Genomic DNA, 18955 nt, shown 5'->3' with positions numbered 1-18955 from the left:
ATCTGCAAATGGCAACAGCGGGCAGAAACACACACTCCTGCAATGTCATATTTGTGCATGATGCTAATTCGAAGTGCGGGGCAAAACAAGCAATCAATGGCAGATCAATTGATTGCAAATTATAACCTGAGGCATGAACAGCCAGTTTAATAAAAAATGGATGGGAACTCCACAGAGTGGGACACCATAGTTGGGTTGCAGTACACAAACTGCTCATCACACCAGGCAATACATCTTTGCAAGTACAATGGTGAAAAACAGACAGGCAGTGGACTACTGAGCAGCAGATAAATGTGATATGATCAGATGAATCATCCTTTACCATGTTCTTGACAAACGGATGCCACGAAAAAAAAATCTTGTTTGGTTCTAACCGTGAAGGGTTCTGGTGGTACCATAATGTTATGGAGCACAATTTGCTGTCGTGGTTTGGGATGCAATCATTCCCTTAGAAAGCAGGATCAGTACTCATTGCTACTTAATGATGCCGAGTTATCATCTTCACCTCATGTTGCAGTATTTCTTTATACTGCCGAGTGGTGTCTTCCAGGATGACAAAGCCCCATCCACAGACCACATTTAGACAATACCCCAACCCAATTCTTTGACAACACTGAGGTCATCCATATGTTATGGTTCAGCCACTACATCTGAACCCAATCAAGAATCAGTCATGCCTGAGACAGCATTTTCCACCTCCATCCTCCAGGTGGGAGTTGATTGACTTTCTCATGGATGAATGATATTACATCCCTCCTGCAGAGTTCCAGATGCTGGCAGACTCTGTGCCAGAACCTATACAGGCTGTACTAGCCAGAAGTGCTGGCTCAGATCCTGTAATGGCACGATGGCTGAAAATTGATATAAAACTGGACCCTATGCGGTAGCAGGTTTAATATCAAGCATGGGGTTTGAGAGAGAGCCGGGTGTACTTAGCCAAATTGTAGAATCCGGAATCGTAGTCAAAGGGAAGCACGGGTCGGGAAGCCAGAGATTCAAGAGTCGAACAGCAATCACGTAGACGCGAGGACGTTAACTAGGAGCTCCACTGGGATACCCAATACTGAGCATCTTGGTGGTGGTAAGGAACCCTTAAGTATTCTGTGATGGTGATCGAGGGGTGTGATTGGATAATTAGTTTCTATGCCGGCTTTCGTGGGAATTGGAGGAGGCATGTTTCTGATTACGGGGGGGCGTGACCGATCCCTAATTAGTGACTTTGCAGTGGTGCTTCCATTTTCTGTCCACTACCTGTGCCTGATCTGCAATACCTTGGAACATTTCCCTGGGGAAAATGTTAATGAATCATTTATAGCTAATTTTACTGAAGCTGAACAAGAATCATATAAACATATTGCATCCGATTTTATACTGTACTTGTATTGTTTAGATATTTTTTGATGTTTGATTTTGATTGGTGGCACAGCGGAGCAATGGTTAGCATTGCTGTCCTGCAGTGCTGGGGCCCTGAGTTCAACTCTGGACCTTGGTGCTGTCTGTGTGGCATTTGTGTATTCTCCCCATGTTTGTGTGGGTTTACTTTGGGTTTTCTGGTTTCCTTCCATAGTCCAAGGAAAAACTGGTAGCTTAATTGGCTTCTGTAAATTGGCCATGATGTGAGTGTGTTTGTGTCTGTGTGTGCCCTGCAATGGACTGGCATCTTGTCCAGGGTGTATCCTGCCTGCTATAAAGATAACACAATAGTGTCTGAAATAAATTCCATTCCTAAACACTATCACTCAGTAATGATTGTATCTTGAAGGTTGCATATCAAAATGAAAAAAAAAACAATTATTGACAGTTATATTGAAAATTCTTCAATTTTTTCTTTGTCCTGTAATGCCAAGTATATTTTCACACTTTGGAGTCAAGTTTTGAAAGTTTTCTAAATATATGATTTTTTCATGCATCTTGCTCCTAAAGCACATTAGGGTGGCTCTGAAAAATCACTTCTGTGCTAGTTGCATTGTGTGCTGTAATTGCCAGAGTAGGGGTGATATTTTACAGCAATCTTGATAGTTTTCATACAATATAAACATGTGAAAGTCTGCAAAGGAGAGGACTCCATTTGGCATGAGAAACATGAGAGAAATATGAGAAATGCTGCAAACGAAACAAGCCCATTTTGCCCCTCTAGGTTTTTTGTTTTGTAGCTAATTGTCTCCTATTCTCTTTTTAAAAAAAATATTTCCTCTGAGTTTCCATTTGTGTCCTCTGGTTCTGCTTCACTGCAGATTTTGAAGAGATCTGCAGGGTTGGCTTTGTTTGTCACATTAAAGATTTTGAATATTTGAATAGGGAGACCTCATATTCTTCTATGGTCAAGACAATCAAGACAAACAAGAGGTCTTAAATCCATCATAATATAGGCCTGGTTGCTTTTCTTTGTATCAATTCCAGAGCATGTTGTGTGTTGGTCTTACTAGTGCACTGTACAATTTAATAATCACAACAACATCCTTCAATTTAAAGTTTGTTTTAGTCTTAAATATTAACACCTTCTTTGTCTTTTATATTGCTGTGCATTCCCCAGAAGGCACAAGTGATGTGTCAACATCATCATAAACACCTAAGGCTTTCTCATGTGCTCCTTCTTGAAGCTTTTTGTTTCCCATTCTATGGTTATAGGTTGTTCTTATTTCCTGCACATAAAACTCATTCTCAACAAATCTTTGCATGAAGAATAATGGACTACAAAGGATGGGATTATTAATATATTTAAAAAAAATAGACGTACTCAGTGTTAGAATGTGATCAATTAACAATCAATAAAGAACTAGATGTAAATAGTTATATAATCATTTTTTGTTGAGATTTTATCTTAACAGCAGTTTTCTGTTGTAGAATCAGACCTGACCTTCATTCATTCCTGACCCAGACCTGATTGCGTTTTAAATAACAGACATCTGTTGTATGTGACATTTCAGAAATAACTGAAAGGCAGGGATAGCATTATCAGAAATAGCCATTGTTCTATGTGTGGAAGTATTTTGTATTGTTCTAATGCGTATGCAGTGGTTACTTCTAAACGCCCATTCATGGTAATAGCAGAGAGGAACCAGAGCTGTACTCAGGCTGTAAAACTTCCTACAGAACTTCTTCAATTCAGAGCACCAGGGGCGATACATCTTATGTGTGTCACCTTTGGTTTTCTCTGGAAATGGGAAATTCTCTGGAAATTTTCATCACAAATTAAAAGTCATTTCAACCCTTCGCTGAACTGCATTGTGACTTCTTTGTATCTCTACACATTCATGTTTACAGCTAACTAAAACTATTTTGTTTAACCCTTTCCTAAGGATCCAGACTCTTCTATGGAGTCATGTTTACATATTGTTTGTACGTGGTGTGCAGAGGACTCATAATATTCCCATGGTTTATGTAACATAACGTGGATACTTTCGTTTAATTTCCCTTCATATTATTTTATGAGGATATAAGGAATTTCTGTGCGTCTTATAACATCTTGAGTGTTCAAAGTAACCCTGATGCTTAACTACCCATTCCCAGTTTTCTTCAATATTTAACAACAAAATCTGGAAGAGCATTATGGGAATGGTATGGGAGTAATATTTCTCATTCAGAGCTTGATTGCAAGCCTAGTGCATAGTCAGCTCCTGTGTAATTGGACGTGGTGTCTGTGCAAAGCAGCATCTTCTTAAATGTTCACACAGGATAGATCCAAGCTTTTGCCCTGAAAGTGGATTTTCTAAGCAGCTGCCTGAGGGATGTTTCATATAAAGTAGTGCAGGTCTTTAAACTAATAACAGCATAACGTAATATCCATTCCTTTGCTTAATACGTTTCGTGCCAAAAGTAATAAAATAAGGTAGTCTTAGAAAGTAAATAACTTGCCCAAGTGCAGCAGTGAAGTTGTACACTTGTTAAAAGTATGAAACAAACATATAACTTACACGTACATCTTGTACAAACTGCACACTCCCTTTACCACAGATTTTTTTAACTAAGCCTATGCAGAAAGTGTGTACACCTGTTTAAGTTTCCAGTATAACACTGTGCAGAGGTTTCTGAAACTTCAGGAGCAATTTCTTTGTTTGTGTTGTTGATTAATGTAGATTTGCTGATTTCGAATAGCCGTTTGTGTGCTTTTCACATCTCAGCTCACAGCTGCTATGCACTCGTCTTTTGATGTTTCAAAAGCGATACAGCTCCACATCAGAGGTGCAGCGCCGATCGAAGCAGAGGCAGGCCCCTCTTCAGCAGCCCTACATTCCTGCCAGTGCACGAGAGGCTATAGGGTTCATTACGAGAGATCCAGAGCCACTAATCCCACCTCACCCTCAACAGCACTTAGCCAATGGCACACCACCACTTGGGGAATCCTAGTCAAGCTTAACAATTGGCATGATCCATGCTTGGAGCCAGGGTCACAAAACTCAACCTGGGCTCGAGCCACAGCCTTTACTGATTGAATCACTTCGCAGGCCCAGTAGTGCGTTCTCTTGCCTTTAGAGATTTGGTAAATTGATGCATCAAAACAATTAGGTGTATGGATTGTAATAGATTAGAATGCGGTCCCCTATTATCATATGTCCACTTTTACAAAAATACATGCCAATTGTTAAATATACTCGTACCCAAGTGGTTTCTTCTTGTGGGAGAAGGTAGAGGTATAGGGTAAAAAGATGGTGTTGTTTGGAGTGGAAGAGAAAAGAGTTGGATGGCAAAACAGAAGGTTGTGCTAGGTCCCAACAGTACAGAAGCTTGTGCTGTACTTTATGGCAGTGTTTTGTATTTTTGTCTTTGTTATTATTGTTACAACATGTTTTAGAAGATATGGTATTCTATATACTGTATAAACAGTGTTGCATCTGGATTTTGGGAAGGGAATCGGCGCTTGTCCTGTTAGACTTGCCATTAGACCATTTTGGTGTTGGTGCCTTTTTGCCAGCGCTGCTCTCACTGAAGAAGGCAGTGTGACACAGATACTGTCTGTTTAATCAGCAGTGAAATGTCTTCTTGTCTACCGCTGTGTAAGTTTGCCTTGATTCTAAAATACTAAAGCATTGGCAATGACCAGAGTACATTGTAATTATGCTTGTTGTAATGTTGATGCATATGGTGTATGTGCATATAGTACTGAATTTTCAGTACTATTCATTTCTTTATATCTCATGCACAGTTAACCAGTAGCACTTAATGCATACAATATGCATTTTTCTTAGCTTTCTTAGCTGTAAAATTCATCATTCTAAAAAAAGAGGTAAAGAACCTTAGTTTGTATTCCATTCAAGATTAACAAATTTCCATTAAGTTTTGTTTAATTTTCTTTACATTTTGACAGTTCAAATTAATACTACGTCTCGTTTATTTTATTTAAAATGAGACACAGTATTGTATTATGGAAAATTGGGCTTGTAATGTCATAGGCCTACAAGCCTATATTTTTCCTCAGCTAATTACACATTCATTATTTGAATAAAGAAAATGTCAATAAAAACAAACAATAACAGTAATATCACAAGATATTTTAAAATTAGAGAAAGCCTACAGTCCGCATTTGCAATTAGGACTTGAATATTTTACTTTTTATTTCCTTTCCAAAGTTTAATTATGTATGTATGACAAGATGATGATCATTTTGAAGTTCAACATGACATTAAGTCCAACAAATGCAAAGCACAAGATAACTATAATAGTGTTATAAATAAACCGACAGATCCATACCTTTCTTAAATGTCTTCTTTCAAGGTAAGTCGATTCCTTCTCTGTTCTTCTGTTTCTAATGAAGGTTACCTGAGATACAGTGCTACAGTAGCAGGAATTATGTAAGGAACACCAAAGCAATAGATTACACATCAGTTTGTATGGTTCCTGAATACAATGAACTACAAGTTTATTTTTGTTAAACATTGTTTGCTTCAAGGGCAATAATCATCATTAGTTTTAATGCAAATGGGGCATAAGCAGTAGTTCTTGTGAAACTAGTGTAATAAATCCAGAAACACCTGGTTTTGAATGAATAGACCCAGTTGGAGTTTCTGTACAGTAACAGACAAAAGAAGTGAATAAACAAAAAGGCATATGAATTTAACAGCATTATATCATATCGTGATTTGGATATATTATTCAGAGGAATGGCAGTAGAAGAACAAACACAATGAAAGAACTGCCAGAGTAGTTACAGAGCTTCTTTTCACATTTTTTCACTTGCTTCTTCATTCACAGGCATTTTAACACTAGTGTGGACACCTCTTATTGCCTATCAATATCTTTGCTGTAGGTGTTGAAGCTTGATACTACCGTCATACAATCTAGCAGCGATCTGTCTTGGTGACATTGCAATATGTTTTTTGCCATTATTTTGTATTTGGTTTTGCACCTGTTTAAATTCCATTGAAACTGGAGCTTAAATGAAAATGAAAAATGTCATTTGCCTGTTCTGACAATTACAGAATATCTGAAGCACTCGTGCAGAACATCATCTCTGACTTGTCTTGGTTTTAGAGTATCCTGTGCAGCAGCCTTTGTCACAGGGCCCTGTCTTTTATGGGCATTGTTATTTTCATACAGCGTAAATAATCCTTCAGAGAACGAAGCAGAATCAGGTAGCATTTACTCATTTTGTTACCTAAAACACATGGAATTAGACACTATGGATTTTCATTAAGTGGACAGGAATATTTAGTTATGAAAAAGTTTTTGTTCCTTGAAAATAAGAATCACAGAAAACAACAATACGAAAACACAAAAATGGGATCTCACACTAAAGATGGTGGAAAATGGCATGATTTAGCACGGTTCTGAAGATGAGAAAGGGCATCAGACACTCCTGTCACTGTTGATGCACTTTCACAATGTCACGTAGCACTTCTTCTTTCCATAAGCTTGTCTTCCTCTCTCTCCTAGGTAAAGGTGACTGGGAAGTGAATTATTTTAGAAAAGCTGATGTAGAAAAAACACTAGAGCCTTATCATCTGACAAGTCAGAATTATTAGATCAGCCATGTATGACGTAAAGAAGGTTTTTATTGTCTCATACTGTATGGTTATGGAATATTCCATGGACAAAACTAAACTGATTATTATTAACTTATATGTTAATGCAAGGACAAGACAGTAGCACAGTGGAGTGGAGTCCTGGGTTCAATTTTACACCCGAAGTGCTGTCTATGTGGCGTTTGAATGTTCTCTCTGTGTTCATGTGAGTTTCCTCTGGGTGCTTCACTTTCTTCCCACAATCTAAAGACATGCTGGTAGCTCAGCCGGCTTCTGGGAACATTGGCTCTGATGTGAGTGTGTATTTGTGCCCCGTGATGGACTGTTCATGGTGTATCCTACCTTGTGCCCATTGCTTGCTGGGATAGCTTCACCGTGGCTCTGTATTGGGTGAAACAGTTAGAAAATGGATGGATGTTAATGCTTCTGTGCACTGTTGAAGAAATGTGCCACTAGGACTTTTTTTTTCTTATGAAACTCTGTTTTAAGCCATTTTAAGGTAGTTGGAACTATTTTAACACTGTTTTACAAGTCATTTGTTGAAAGTTTCTTAACATACTAAGTCACTTGCTGGTTTGGAATAATCAGTGCTGTTAATTGCTATACTGTAGGTTGGGACAATTAGTGAATATAAATAGCAATATAAACAGGGTAAATCAAATCAGCTTAAATATCCATTACAAACAAAATGTTGTAAAGGAGGCCAAGAGCATTATGGAGTGTGTGTTTCACCCCCGTCAGTGTGAACTCACTAATCCTATCTGAGAGCTGCTTGTTATAAAGTAACTCAGGAAATCTTTAATCCCCACTGCAATATCATCTAAAACAATGTAAAGTATCTTTTCTCTCATCTATGGTTACACTATTGTACCGTCTTCTCTGTTGGTAATATTTGTTTGTCCTAGTATTGTTGTATTGGACTGTCATAAAACAAATTTCCCCCAGGGGATAATAAAGCTTGAATTTAATTAAAACTAAAAAAGTTGGCATCACATTTAGAATATTATATTCAAGACTTTCTTAATTAGCTGTTGAAATATTTTTCCTGTGTACTATAAAAGGTATTAAAAAGATTAGATTTATAATGCAGTTAAAGTCAGAAACTCACAGCATTCTCAAAGGAATGTGTAGTTCATGGTACTATTAACATCAGTTGAAGTACACATTGTTATGGACTTCATAGTTTCATAGTGCAATTGGATACATAAGTGGCATCCTTCTGTCATTTTATTTTCTACTTATTTTAATGTTCATCACAATCCTGTCATGGTGACTCAAGGGATTCGTTTTACAGTTTAGAGACATTGTCTGATTCTCATGCAATTTCCGGCAGTTATCTGTGAGCACTGAGAGTACATTACATTCTACACAATTATTAAAGTAATAATACAGACTGTTTTTCTTTTTTTTTATTGTTTTTCTTCATTAAAATGTTGATTGCCACGCATGGTTGAATAAACCACACTCTTGCAAATGAGATTCTAAAACGTAAGTGCTCTTTCAGACCAGCCTGGAACATGTCTTGTTTTTTAATGTCACCTTGGCCCCTTTTTTCACAGTTGCTAAAAATAAAACAGCATTTGGACATATGGTAAGTAAGGACATTTTTAGATGTTTTCTCCTGTTATACATAATGAAGATTTGTGCAAGACCAAAATAGATATTGTGGCAGAAAAGGCCTCGTGCAGTTCCAGGTAGGAACCATCAGGGGGTGACAGCACCTCCCTGAGGAGTAGGGTGCTCAGGCAGCGTTGTGGCATTTCATGTGAAAGTGGCATTAACTGAAGAATCCTCAGGACCCAGGATCCTGTATAAAGGGGTGTGCAGAGAGAGAACACAGTGTCTGCTGCAAGCCTCAGCATGGTGAGGCAGTTAGAGTATGCCAGCAGCCATATCACCCTGCAACAACTGGCAGCCCACTGAAGCTAAGCAGGTGTGAGCCTGGTCAGTACCTGGATGGAAGACCTCCTGAGAAAAACTAAGGTTGCTTCTAGAAGAGGTGTTAGTGGGGCCAGCAGGGGGCGCTCACCCTGCAGTCCATGTGGGTCCTAATGCCCCAGTATAGTGACGGGGACACTATACTGTAAACAGGTGCCCTCCTTCGGATGAGACGTAAAACCGAGGTCCTGACTCTCTGTGGTCATTACAAATCCCAGGGCGTTTCTCGAAAAGAGTAGGGGTGTAACCCCGGCGTCCTGGCCAAATTTCCCATTGGCCCTTACCAATCATGGCCTCCTAATAATCCCCATCTATGAATTGGCTACATTACTCTGCTCTCCTCCCCACTGATAGCTGATGTGTGGTGAGTGTTCTGGCGCACTATGGCTGCCGTCGCATCATCCAGGTGGATGCTGCACATTGGTGGTGGTGGAGGGGAGTCCCCATTACCTGTAAAGTGGTTTGAGTGGAATGTCTAGAAAAGCGCTATATAAGTGTAAGCAATTATTATTATTATAGAGTGCTGTTGGAGAAGGTGAAACGAGGCATGACCATTCCTTCTTTTTAGGCACTGCGTCTCTCCATCAGAAGGGAATGACCACACCTTCTTCTTCTTGTGTTGACTATATCGAGGACTTCAAATTCAGGTCCCCTCATCGTCATCTCTGCCTAAAAAGGGTAGAATATTACTGTGAGCCTGAGAATGTATCTGGTCATTCTTCATTGGGCTGAATGCAGAAGAGAAATATCTCTTTTGCAACATGGTGACCAAAGTCTACATTCTACCCGTTTAACCAAATGTTGCCCAGAACTTTGTCCCCTTGTCGCCTTTTAGTTCTTACTTACCTCAAAGATTAAAATGTATCAACATAAACACCGGTCATTCTCACAAGTACCTCTTTAAGCACTCTGTTTCACATCGTACATTTATTGATTTGAATACATCTACCTGAATGCATCATTCTCCACTTGCCTCCATTAAATCAACAAGGTGTTTACCTAGCCTTGAATCTTGTTGAAGTCTTTTTGATTCTCCTTTGAAGCATCTACACTGTTTGATAAACACATTCACATTGACAGTGATCCAGTGACCTGTTAATACAGCATATACTGGAACAATTTGGGTAATTTGCTTAAGTGTAACAGCATTGCACACAGAGCTTTTACTTTTAGTTGACGTTTTTTAGTTTACTGGCTACCAGAATATAGATCAATGTATAAATTAAAATTAACTGTGGTCCTAATACTGACCCCTGTGGTATTCCATTAAGTATATGACCGAATTTGAGCCCACAGCACTTAACATATCCTGCAAGAATTAGTTTTTATGAATATCCTTATGCAATCTTCAATTTAGGGAATCAGAAAACTTCTAAATGTCTTGTGCTTTGTATTCTTTACTGCTGTTGCTTTTCCAGAGAACTCTAAAAAGTTAGTAAAGCAAGTCTTATCTTTTCTAAATCTGTTCAGTATCCCCTTGGTATATAACCTTTCCATAACCTTGCTTATAACAGAAATACAGTTTATTTGATCTGCAATTCCTTGATTTAGTATTGCTGACCTTTTTATGGGTGTGTGATGGGACCTTTTATTGGTAAGATACAATCAGACGCTAGAAATTTATTTAAATTAAGTGCCCCTTCTGTGCTAATTCTATTTAATATAAAACTTTGTCTTTTCCTAGGATGAAGCCCTTCTGTGCACAACAGCTGCTATAAAGTTATTTTTTCTCCTTGTATTTTTTCAATTTATTAAACAATTTGGGTGACTGCTTTCTAGCAGTTAACTACTCTTGTGGTAGATATGGTGCCTTTCCATTGATTTTCACTTCAAAGTGAGGTACCCAGATTTAATTCTGTCTTATTATCCAAAATTTGCTGTGGTAGCTCAGATGGCAAGGGTGTCTAGCTCCTGACCAGAAGGTCCCAGGTTCAATCCCAGGGAGGGGCAAGTGATGTAGCTTGCTCTAATTCCTCCCAGACAGCTCCCAGGTCCACTCATCCTGCTTTCCAAATGAGTACTGGGGGTTAATCCTTCTGGGGGTAACAGGCCGGCCGGAGTGTGATGCTGACCATATCACCTCCACCTCCAATGCTGGATGGTTGAGAAAAGTGGTGGCCCTTAAAAGGGGACCTTACCTACCTTATTTTCCAAAAGAGAAATGCCTTATCTAGAGTTTCAAAACTTTCAAAGCGTTTAGTGCAGTTTCTAAGCACTTACCGTAGCAACAGTTACAAACCAGAGGAGTTAATACAGCCTAATCCATTTGGTATTTTGTAGCTAATTGATCAGTAGAACCTCTTCAACCATATCTATAAAGAAGCCAGTGTATCAGCTTCAATAGCGTGGCCAGATAGGTAGCTCCATACTCCCACAATGCTTTAGACAAAGAGGTGCCTCCTGTTCTCAGTTTTTAAATGCTTTATTGTTGCCAGTTGTCTTCGGATTCTTCGGATTCTTTTGGCCCGTTTTCCACTCATCCCATGGCTCATTCATGTTGCCATCCAACAGTTGTCCACAGTGACTCACCATGGATGTGATCGTTTTTGTGTTGTTTGTGAAATTCTGAAGCACTTGAGTTTCTGCTTGTGTATTATAGCTAAACAATATTGTTTTTTTTCATTTACAGGATTTTACATTTCATATACAGTATCGCAGTTTGTTATGCAAGTGCCACATAGTGCTTTCAGATGAAATGAAAATGATATTATTGTGTTTATTTTTCATATCTACCCTCACTAGGAGAGGTCTGTCTGAAAAGGGATTGATGTTTGTGTGTATGTACCGCAGACCTCATAAATATGTAATTTTGTTCGCCTAAATAGGCAAGTATCTTCTGGTAGTTATTTCAAAAGCTTCGCTATCAACAAGTCTGCAACTTTTTTAACAATCTAGCGACTGTTTATACAAGCTCTCTCAAGTGAAAGAAAGCAAATAAAGGTTAAGGTTAAGGTTGTGTGGCCGCATTGTATAGGGTATTATTGAGGGATTTAATAACTGCAAAAGCTTAACTGACAATCAGGATTTAATTGTTTGCAGGATGTGAAACAAGCCCACTATAGAGGTGCAAAATACACAATGTACTAAAGTAACCCATAGACAACAGCTTTTGAACATACTTCGCCAGAGTTAACAGCTTCTGCTATCGAGGATGAAAACGCCCTGGTTTATTTCATATGGATTGTTTCTAGGAACCGAGTCATCATTTTTCTAAAGTATTGGATTACACATCATAAAAGTATTTAAAATCATTTAGGACACCTAAAATGTGTTCTGTGTAGTTAATAACCTTTCTGAAATGGGAGAAAAGGTTTTATCTTGAAGTAAAGAGATAATAACAGCAATTCCAGCCATCAGATTGAACATAATCACTCCTAAAAGATTTCTTTAGAAGTTTTTGAGTCCTACATGGAAATTTCACAATATCTATCTAATGACTTTTAAATGATTAAATGGCTTTCATAAATATGTCAATTGTGAATTTAACTGACAGTAAATCAAGAATGCATGCCTTTGTGTTTACAAAAAAACAAAACTTGAAAAATGCATTATATATTCCTCTCAAAGAGTGTATTTTTAAATAAATTAATAATGTTAATTTCACCTTATTAATACTATACCTGAAAAACTTATAAATAATAGAACTAGATTAACTAGTGAGTTATTAAATAACTTTGCAGATATATATCACATCAGCACATATAGTGCAAAGTGATATAACTTTGGGGTTTAATTAGTTTTCTTATACAATCCATATTCACCAATGGACTAAGTAGACTGTTTCTCTATATCTTTTTCTATATCTGAATTCTGATTTGAAATAGCCAACACTAATCCATTTTTTACTCGTTAAGCATTGCTCGGAATGGTTCTTCTGAAATCAGTGGAATTCTTTGTTATTAAAAGGACTGAAGAAATGTTCAACAGAATAAATCAATATAACTAAGAAAATTAATTTTCCCAGACAGCTCTTCTGTAAAAGTATATTTTCATTCACTTACAGTATGTAATTTTATAAAGTCAGCTACCTTATCTATGAACTGCAGCTTGAAATGAGACAGAGGCTCTAAGATTGAGATGTTTATTCCTTTATTTTAACAAGGTTAAGCCTGGGTATTTTTGGCCATAAACACTAGTTCCAGTCATATCCAGGGGGGTACAACAGCAAATTAGAGTTAGCCCAGCTGAGACCATTCAAGCTTTAAGCTTTCCTTACTGTCTAAAGCTACACCACAAGGCATCCAATTAATTAAGCTGAGCAGTTCATTTCATGAATCAACGTTTTTTTTATTCTCTGTCCTGAAGGCAAAGGGTTAGCCTACTGTTAATGCAACTGACCCCTTTGCCATACATTCATAATTCCCAAACATTGGAGCAGTTCTGTATTAACACCATCTGTCAGTTTGGCTTTGCTTGCGAATAATATCCCCTCCCCTCTTATGATTGAGTTGTACATCTTCTTATATTATTTTTTCCTCTTGACAACAGTACATGTTCTATCATAAGCAAGGTGACTAGATTTCCAGAGGTGAGGGTCTACCTTCTAGATATGTGTCTCCCCCTAGGGGTGTGAGTGGAGGGAGTTCCCCCAGCAGATACATTTTTACTGGTTTTCCCCTTTCTTTCCAGCAAGAAAGACAGCATATTCAAAAACCCCTCCTTGCTACACCTTAGTTTACTACAGTTGCGCTGTTTTACCAGTACGTTCCTTTTTGTATTTGGAATTATTATTGATTCAGTACATCAAAACTGGGACAATTTCATTCTCCTACAGTTTCTGACTGGGACACGAAAGATAACTCTAAAAACTGGGACAATCCCAGTTAAACTGGGACGTCTGGTAACCCTAATAAAATTAACTTCAGCAGGAATGACTTTTCTTCTTAGCTCAATGTTAAGTTTTGAAATTCAGAGGAAGAATATTTAGGCTCAGGTACTGTAAATAATTTTACATTCCATTTTGGGATTCATAAACATTTTCCAACATATAATTCAGTCTTTTTTTTGTTAAATGAATTCCTTTGTTCTTTTTTAACTTCTTTTTAATTCCAGTTCAGTTCTTGAATAATAATTATGCTGTATACTGTATGTTTAGCACATCACTTGATGAATTCTGATAGTTTAGTTTCTTATTTTGCATAGACTGTATTAAATGTACTACACTGTTTACTGCATGTAAATATCATTGCTTACTTGTTAACATCAGTGAAACAATAGAGCTATGACTATAGCACAGACTACTCTGCAGATCTGAAAAGAATTGCTCCTATTAGTTTGGCAAGTCACTACAGTACTGCCAAATATAGGCTGTACATACATATCCCATGTGGTCCCCAGCTACAGAGCTGTATGAAGAATAAATACATTGTCCCTGAAGGGATTGTTGTTGTCCTATAAAAACTAATAGAGCATTTAAATGGACATGTGGTTTGCAATATTCCCAGACAATCTGGCCAATGCACCATTTTCAACAGATATTTGAGGGCTGGTTTATATTAAGCAAGTGTAGCTACAGTGCAAATCTCTGAGAGCTACAATGGTGAAAAAAAAAACATTATAAAGAGGACATAAAGCCAGTGGTCCTAATTTAAAAGACTTGCAAAAGGTTATTGAAAATGGTTCTGAAATAATATGACAAAATGCCAGAAATTCTTTTTTCCTTAATTTGACAATGACATGACATTTGCCAAACCACTTTATACCATACGTTGTCACGGGAAGCCGGAGCCTACCTGGCAAGTAACGAGTGCAAGGCAGGGTACACCCTGGACAGGGTGCCAGTCCATCACAGGGCAAGTGCAAGCCAATCATACATGGGGACAATTTGGAGGCCACGGTAAAGGCCAAAGGGGTGAATTTGGCCCGGACACCAGTATAACTCCCTACTCTTATCAAGAAATGCCCGGGGATATTTAATGAACACTAAGAGCCAGGACCTCGGTTTAACGTCTCATCCAAAAGGCGGCGCCCACTACAGTATAGTGTCCCTGCCATTATACTGGGCCATTAGGACCCACACAGACCGCAGGGTGGGCGACCCCAGCTGGTCCCACTAACACCACTTCCAGCAGCAACCATAGCTTCCCAGGAGGTCTCCCATCCAGGTACTGACCAGGCTCAACTGAGCTGAGCTTCAGTGGGCTGCCAGTTGAGAGCTGCAGGGTGATATGGCCGCTAGCCATTCGACAATGTAAGGTTAGCAAAAAGTTTGAGATTTTAATGTGTCAGGATTACTTTTTATCAGTAATTCTCCAGGATAGTTGAGTGGGAGTTTTCCTGTGAATTTCTACAAGAAAGTTTGAATTTAAGCCCTAAAGGACTGCAGATGCTGTAATGGTTTGGGAAGCAATTTGGTCCATTTGTCTCTCCGGTCTCACATTTTTTTTTGACAAGGCAATTACAAAAGCTCCAGGCAGCCAGTTATTGACTGTGGTGTAATTTCTAAACGAGAGCACTGCGTTTCAGAATGAAAACATTCAGTCAGCCAAAAGGAAGCGGTTGCCCAGGTTAACCTCTGCATGTAGATTTATCTTAATGTTGTTTTTTATTGAATGGTTGGCTGCCACTTGAGTCATACCATCCATAGATGCTGTCTGTCATGTGTGGAGAAACATTGCCTCTAATCCCTTTTTAATGCATACATACAGTATCTACTGTATGAGTATATTATGATTTGCTAAAAGACTTCAGAATTAAGAGATACTTTGGTATTTTGGCAGAAAGATTCATCTCTCAATAAAATTGTTCAACATAAATGAAAAAAAGCCTGAAAATTAACTGAAAAGATTAAAGAAAAGAAAAAACACATGACAATTCTCCCCACCGAGGTGTATCACTTAAGGAAGATCATGTTGCAAACTGAATTTCATTCATTAGCAGAAAAACACGGTAGCATAGCAACAGGCACACATTGACGAAACAATTTTTATTTTAAAAAAAAGCTTTAATGTTTGTGACAGATGGTGCAGAAGGTCTGCTTTTACCAGCATCAGCAAATGGTTATTTTGAATATCTGAAAGGCAATTAGCAAGGAAGAATATGAGAGAGAGAACCCAGCACCCAAACTTTGGCCCTTGTTCTGATTTATAAACGTGGGCTGGAGAGAACACTTCGCTTGGAACCTAATAAGCCACTGACATTAAGTTAAATCGACATTTATATAACAATTTCACTGTTACTAATAGAATTCATTGTGCAAAGAAGAGTTTTAGCTCATAATTATACTGTTTGATCACCCACAAATAAGATGTACTTATTATACTGGCTTGATTGTCATTTTTAATTAATAATTTAACTTTTTTCTATTTGGACAAGACTAAAAGGCACTTGATTTCAGTTACAAAATATTTCAGCCCTTGTTTTTTTATTTTTTGTCATATTGTACAGTACATTTTTAAAAAAATGAAATTGTCTGGTGCCTGACAAGTGCAAGTAAAGAGGTTTAAAGGGAGGTATTTTTGAAGCTTATACTGGTGGAGAACGCTAACAGTACTGACAGCACGGAGATCTCAGACTGTAAGGTCCTTAATGTAATTTTTATCATTGCATGATATCAATGCATTCATGAGAAACGAATTGGAATAACCCAAGTTCTTAATTTCCATCCTGGTACAATACATTTTTGGAGATCTATTTTAGGCTGTATCTGTAATACTTGTGAACTAGTTTGATGTATCTTGTATCTTATTGCATAACATAATGCCTATAGATTTTCTGTTATTTACTAGTAGTTTCTCAGTCTGGCAATTCCAAAGTTCATACTTGTGAAAATAGCAACACAGCAAAGCTTTTATTTTAATTATGTAAAATCCCTTGCTTTCTGTGTCTTGGGGACGTCAGAATTCCAGGTGCAATATATCTTTTTTTCATATATCAAACATGGCAGGTTTGTTATATTCTCAGATTATCCAATAATAAGGCATGAAGTAGCCCTCAGATGCAGACTATGTGCAGATTTTTACTTGTGGCAGTGGTTGTTCCCAGTATTTGTTTTGAAAATTGGTAGCATTTTCCAGTAATTGTAGTTATTCACTCTGCAAATAATCACCTGGTTAAATCAAGAAAAGATGTAGGCTATAAATAAGCAGTCATGCAAATTGATTACTTCCTTTTGTGTGCTTTACTTCTCCTCAATGCTGTTTAAAAGTGGATTCATTTAACAAAAGGAAAAAGCACTCTGTGTTTAAGGACTGGAAATATGAAAATGCTGGGTTACTGTCAAATTTGAAAAACCTGCAAAGGAACAGAACTTGCAATTTGTTTTTTTTTTCCCTCCCTTTGTATGCTTTGTTATGTAAATAGTCTTGAATATGACATTAAACAGCACAATACCACACTGCCAAATGCTTTTGACATGGAAACATTACATTCCTCGTTTGCAACAGCGATGAATTTGATTAAATGAGATCATCACATATTCTTTTTCTGTCATTGTTTCTGCCATATGTGCTTGGAGAGAACAGCACAGTTGCACTTTTTACACAAAGGAAGAAGCTTTTAGATTCAGTTACATCCATCACACATGGAGAAAATATGAATATAACACCATTATACATTAAGTAAGTCTATTATATCGTCTTAATCCTTTAATTTCCACTATGTTTTTACTAATAACTAAAGTATTTTTGTCTTAAGTCAACTTGAAAAATAAATATATCATATTTATAATTGATCACAATTCTCCCTCACACAGCAAGTGTGATTATTAATCTAATGATTTGTCATCAAACTGATTTTACCATGGAGGTCATTTAAAATGAGATGCAAATCTTAAAATATTAACTATTCATGTAACTACTAATATTAATGGAGCCTGTAAGTGAGTAGGACCTCAGGGAAGTCTGGAATGTTTTGGATTTAAATAGTCCTTTATGTAGTTGTGTGATGTAAAAATGTCTGTGATTTTAACAGGGTCTAGGCGGTTGGAATTTTGGATCAGATGATATCTGTAATTTAAGAAACCTGTTCAGAAAATAAAGGACTTGAATTTAGATCTAGTTTGTATAATCTTTTTTTCTTTACCAAGACAAAAAATGGCTTATGCATGGTAATATGCTTAAAAATGTTTCTATATATACTCAAAAATCTTGAAAAGTGATGATCATAAAGGCGCAGTGTTGTGATATTAGTAGTTAGTCTGTAGATTGAATTGAATTAATGGCAACTGAAAAAACAGAAAAAAAATCTTCTGAAGGAGTTTTAAAGATGATGTGAATAGATGAACAAAATATGCATTTTCATTTGAATTTTCTTTGTTCCTTCATCAAAGCAATAAATAAGTCTTTTCATCTACAGAAAGGCAAACCTATAATACATAGATACTTGTACCTTTAAAATGGCAAAGTTTGTTGCTTAAACTTTTTTATAATTCTCTATTACTATTTCTTTGCCTGGAGACCTAAAGTGCTCTACTGTTTTTTTCTTATTTAATTTCTGTTTATAGATGTATTACTTGCATTGTTTTTAATTGCTTTATCTTTATGGGTACGCATAACAGTAATTAAGCGAGCTTATGAGTAGTGCATTCAGTGACATGCATTGGTAATGAGAAAATCTGAATACTGGCAAGCACCTGTGAATTACAGATTCATGGCTGTCAGTTTAAAGTAGCACTTGAGCAGTGCTAGATTTGCACTTTTCAAGTGATTGATCCAGCCAGAGGGGTTGAATTCGAGACTGGTTAATCCTCATTCCCGGCACTTCTCTCCAGCTCTGACATGCAGGGCTCTTGTTAATCAAATAAGTATCCTAAGGGAGAACACCAGAAAAGAGGGAAAAATATTTCATAAAATACTAACTACTGACAAAATGTGGTCCTAAGGGAATTGAATCGACTTTTTATGTGATGTAACATTCTTTAATTATTGTAAACGTGTTACAAAGGGATGGCAGGTTGGTGCAGTGGTTAGCATTGCTGCCTTGCAGCTTTGGAGCCCTGGGTTCAGTTTCAGGCCTGGGGCGCTGTCTGTGTGGAGTTTGTATGTTCTCCCTGTGTTTTTGGTTGTTTCCCTTCCAGTCCAAAATCATACTGGTAGGTTAATTTGCCCAGGGGAAATTGC

General features: G+C 37.5%; 1 protein-coding gene across 1 annotated transcript in view; it reads left to right on the top strand.

Annotated features, from left to right (window-relative positions):
- camk1da (calcium/calmodulin dependent protein kinase IDa) overlaps positions 1–18955 on the top strand; it is a 143692-nt gene that overhangs the window by 41710 nt on the left and 83027 nt on the right. The window lies entirely within an intron of this gene.

This window comes from Atractosteus spatula, chromosome 8 (assembly GCF_055471065.1).
Source record: "Atractosteus spatula isolate fAtrSpa1 chromosome 8, fAtrSpa1.hap1, whole genome shotgun sequence".
Taxonomy (NCBI): domain Eukaryota; kingdom Metazoa; phylum Chordata; class Actinopteri; order Semionotiformes; family Lepisosteidae; genus Atractosteus; species Atractosteus spatula.
This window is presented reverse-complemented; position numbering and strand designations above follow the sequence as displayed.